The sequence below is a fragment of the Octopus sinensis genome, linkage group LG9 (genome assembly GCF_006345805.1).
Source record: "Octopus sinensis linkage group LG9, ASM634580v1, whole genome shotgun sequence".
Taxonomy (NCBI): Eukaryota; Metazoa; Mollusca; class Cephalopoda; order Octopoda; family Octopodidae; genus Octopus; species Octopus sinensis.
In genome coordinates, this window is record NC_043005.1 from 56607062 (window position 1) to 56612061 (window position 5000).

Here is a 5000-nt window from a genome sequence, read left to right on the forward strand (position 1 = left end):
TAATATGAGAATGAATGTGCGTATATACGCGTTTCTGGCGTATTTTTTAATCGTTTCATATAAAGTAATCACGTCTAATTTGAATGCTTTTCTCTAAATATTATGCATGTATGTATGTTTACAAATATATATGTACTGACAGATAGATAGATAGATAGATAGATAGATAGATAGATAGATAGATAGATAGATAGATAGATAGATAGATAGATAGATAAATAGATAAATAGGTAGGTAGGTAGGTAGGTAGGTAGGTAGGTATGTAGGTAGGTAGGTAGGTAGGTAGGTAGGTAGGTATGTAGGTAGGTATGTAGGTAGGTAGGTAGGTAGGTAGATAGGTAGGTAGGTTGGTGTGTAAGCGTATGTGTGTATGTATGTATTTATGCGTGTATTATGTACATAAGTACGTAAAATGCTTAGAGTTAATTTCCTACTTTGCTGTCAGTGAGTTGTAAGTTAGTAAGCATATGATAATAGAAATATTGAGTCGTAGAAAGTAACAGACTGGCCAAATTGTTGAGAGAGGGGGTAGGGGGAGGGAGATGTGGATGGGGGGAGATGTGGAGGGGCAGGGGAGAGGCGGGGGAGGGAAGTGTGTTTGTGTGAGTGAATGAGTGAGTGAGTGAGTGAGTGAGTGAGTGAGTGAGTGAGTGAGTGAATCAGTGAGTGAGTGAGTGAATTAGTGAGTGAGTGAGTGAGTGAGTGAGTGAGTGAGTGAGTGAGTGAGTGAGTGAGTGAGTGAATCAGTGAGTGAGTGAGTGAGTGAGTGAGTGAGTGAAGGAGAAAAGAAGAAAGAGATGAAGGGAAAAGATTTTAGGGAGAGTGACAAAGAGAGAGTTGAGGTAGAATTGTTATTGAGCGAGAGTGAAACGAGCAGAATCTATCTACAAGTGTTAAAAAACAAAAATCTATAGGTCGGTGCTGTCTAAGCCGGAACTGTCTGTCTGTCTTCTCAGGTAGGAGGACGTAAGCCGTCTGAAAAAAGGCGGCTCTATGGTTTGTAAAAATGTGATACAAGGTTAGGCGGGGTAAGAAGGCGTAGTTGAAGTGTAGTCATTAAGCAAAATGCGCGAGTAAACGGACCCCACACTGAGAAGCTTAATTTGTTTGCACGTGTGACTTGCTCCGACCAATCAGTTTAGCTTGTGTTTATGTTATTACTCAACGCATGATTCTCCGTGCGGAGCTTTAAAACTGAATGACTGACGATACGTGATAATTATAATCAATATTTAGCAATATGGAGGCGCACCGGGCAAAAATGCTTAAAGGCATTTCGTCCGTCTTTACGTTTTAAGTTCAAATTCGGTCGAAGTCGATTTTGTAGTTCATCCTTTCGGGGGTTGATAAAATAAGTCGCAGTTTAGCACTGGGGTCGATGTAATCAACTTAGCCCCTCCAAACAACTGCTGACCTTGTGCCAAAATTCGAAACCAATATTTGCTATATATTGAGGCAAGGAGTATAAACCTAGAGGTGGTTTCACTTTTAACCCCACGACCGTCATATTCTGTCATCAATCCGGGAACTGGACGGCATGTTGTGTCTTTGAGCAAGTATTAGGTCCATGGTAAAGATTAACGCCCTCCTCTCAAAACAGCTGGTCTTATGCTTAAATTAAAAATTAATATTCTGGACAGAATGCTTAGCGGCATTTAATCTGCCTTCACGTTCTGAGTTCAAATTCATCCGAGACAACTTTGCCTTTCATCCTTTCGGAGTCGATAAGTACCAACCAAGTACTTGGGTCGATGTAATCAACTTACTCCCTCTCCTAAAATTTCAGGCCTTGTACCTAATGTAGAAAGGATGTAAGGCACGGACGTGCTGTCAGACGGGCTTGTCCGAGATGCACGGAAAGCGACGAAACCGTTCTGCATGCACTTATTCAATATCCGGGCTTTACTGACTTGTGGAGTTATTTCGAACAGTTATTGTCACGTGTGAGATAGATGTGTCTGTCAGCCGAGTTCATAGTGAGAATTGTCCCGCCGCGTTTCTTATGTAGGGCAGGTAAGGCACATTCCCTTTGTTTGGTAGCAGTGATGAAAGAGGTTGCTTGGTGGACGAAGTTGAAAGGCATGAGGACAAATATTTTCCTCTTTGGTAGAGCCCTCATTGACTTTTTCAAGTTTCATTTGAAAAGAAAAGTGGGGGTGGGAAGGGAGATGCTGTCCTCGAGTGAATTTATTGAAAAGTAGGTGGAAGTTGTAAAAATGGCAAGAGTGGTTGGTACCGCTCTAAGTACGAGGTGTAGTCAAAAAGTATCTGACCTTGATCTTTTTTTTTTTGCACAAAATAATAATGTGTGAGCAAAATCCGCATGAGTATTAGGTGGCCGCGTCCTTCTTGAGCATGCGCAAACATTTTCGTGTCTGTAGATTGCGCCATTTGACCGCAGTGATGCATTGGGTACAAACATGAAGAGCGTGCTGAGCGAGTTTTCTTTTTCAAGATGACCGAGATCATTGAGCAAAGATACTGTATCAAATTCTACCAAAAACTTGGTGATACGCAAGCCCAGACTATCGAAATGATTCAAGAGGCCTTTAGAGATGATGCTATGGAAAAAACACAAATAAAAGAGTGTCAAAAGCAGTTCAAAGATGGCTACACCTCAGTGGACAGTTAGCAAGTATTGCTGTGGCAGACCATCGACTATCAGAAACGACGAAATTGCAAACCCGAAGTTCAAAGGTTCGAGGAATAGTCAATAAAGACCGTCGTGTGACTATTGAGGAGATTGCGGACAACAAAGAACTGGAAACTCCACCATGATAACGCACTCGCTCATTCCGCTCACGTCATCCAAGCATTCTTCGTCAAGTCAAACACCTCACTTGTTCGTCAAGCTTTCTTCTCCCCAGACTTGGCTCCGTGTGACCTTTGGCTATTCCCAAAACTCAAAATAACATTCAAAGGGAGATTTGGGTCAATAGAGGACATTAAGCAAAATTCGACGGCACAGCTCTACAACATCCTAAAAAGTGATTTTCAGAAATGTTTCCAGCAGTAGCAGGAACGCTGGCAGCAGTGTGTAGACTCCAAAGACAAATACTTTGAAGGAGACTAAATCAAAATGGTGAGGTTTTTAATATTACTTGTTTTGGCCAAAGGTCAGACACTTTTTGACTAAACCTCGTATAGACCTGTGATCGGAGAACAGGAATTGGAGAGATCTGGGCAGTGGAGTTCCTCGACTATCCCTAGAGGTTCTCCTGTATCAGGAGGACAATATCACACTCATAATCCCGACATTTTTTAGTTATTTTTCTTTTTACTGTAGTATACCTGTAGTATACTATGTATACTTCTCTTCTTTGTTTTATTGTATACTGTGTATGCTTTGTGTGTGTGTGTGTGTGTGTGTGTGTGTGTGTGTGTGTGTGTGTGTGTGTGTGTGTGTGCGTGTGTGTATTTTTAAATATTTCTATATAATCCATTTTTCTCTCGTTTTAAATCTCCTAGTAGCTGTAGATAACGTTATTTTATAATACGTTAAATTATATGTTTCTTTCAGCCGCCTAATTGTGGTATAATTTCTCATTCCCACTCTAAACGACTTTATAAGCCTCCTACCCTGCGACAGATGCTGCTGCTGCTGCTGCTATTCTTGTTATTTCGTTTGGAACTAAAAGACGTCATTTGGGAGCTTGTCATTGTAAGTTGTCACTAAAAGTTATTATTAATCTTTCTTTTTTTTTTTTTTAAGAAAGTAATTTTGGTTTTTGTTGTGCCATTTTATTATTTAGTCTTGCGTCACTTGTAAAATTTTCGTTCATTCAGGACGAATTTTGTGGCCTTTTTAATACTGAAGTTACATATTTTTTTCTTTTAAATGTGATTTCGCAAATCCACTGGGCAATTTAACTGTTCCAACTTCGAATATATTACTGATTTCTTACTACTGCCTGTTAACAGAGTTATATATGAACAACACTGGTAATATCAGCAACAAAAACAACGATGAAAACAGCATAAATGAAAAGACATGTAAATGCGACACTACCACCTCTAGTTTGCAGAGAAGGAGCAAAAGCCTTGCAAAACTGTTCAGTCGCTTCCAACTATCTGACAGTCGCTTCCAACTATTTCGCGAATGTGCCAATGTAAACATGGTCAAACCACATCGGGTTATCCAGGTCTTATATATTTAGAATATTCTGTAGGCTAGTAGATAAAGACAGCAAAAGCTGTCCTCATTTTAAAATCGTTGGCTGCACAAGCCACAATTAGTGATCTATATGACCAGTCCAGACAGGGTTGGAAGGCAGAAACCTGGTTACTGGCAGTCGAACGTGTTACTCCCGGTGCGCCAAGCTTACAGAGACCAGATTAACGATTTTGTCATGCGGACATTAATAGTGGTCCACTCTGAAAAGGGCGATCAGAATAAAATCAATTACGCTTAGTAAGGTCGTAACGATACAATAGCGGGAAACTTAGTTAAAAACTTAGAATAAACACTTAAGAAAAGCATCGCAACCGCTATGCCTGAGGCGAGATTGGCCCTCGGCCAAGTCTTCAATGCAAAACACGAAGGCTTCATTGTAAGAGCTGGGACAGAGAGTGACGAAAGCCGTTCGATAGACCCAAGTGGTAAAGAGGCAACGTTGAAACGAAGGTAATTCGGTCTTTAGCTTATTATAATGGACACATGCTACTCACACCCAAGTATCAACTTCTTCAACTTCATCTACGGTTTTTAGCAGCACCTCAATCAACTGTTTGGAACGTGTGCTCACCTCGGTGTCCTGTCGCGACTCTCGGCAAGAAAGGTGATGGAATGTTGCGGAGAAGTCCTTAAGACCCACAGAAATACAGGATGGAGTGATTGGCTACATGGGTGAGGGAATCGCTTGATTTGGATGTTCTGTTCTACGAACTTTACATTCACATGCCAGGCTTACGTAGAGACCTCTTGGCAGATAGCTGCCGCAACTGCAAAATGTGGCAACAACAAAACGGGGAAATGCTTAGTTGTATAAGTTGAGGAACCG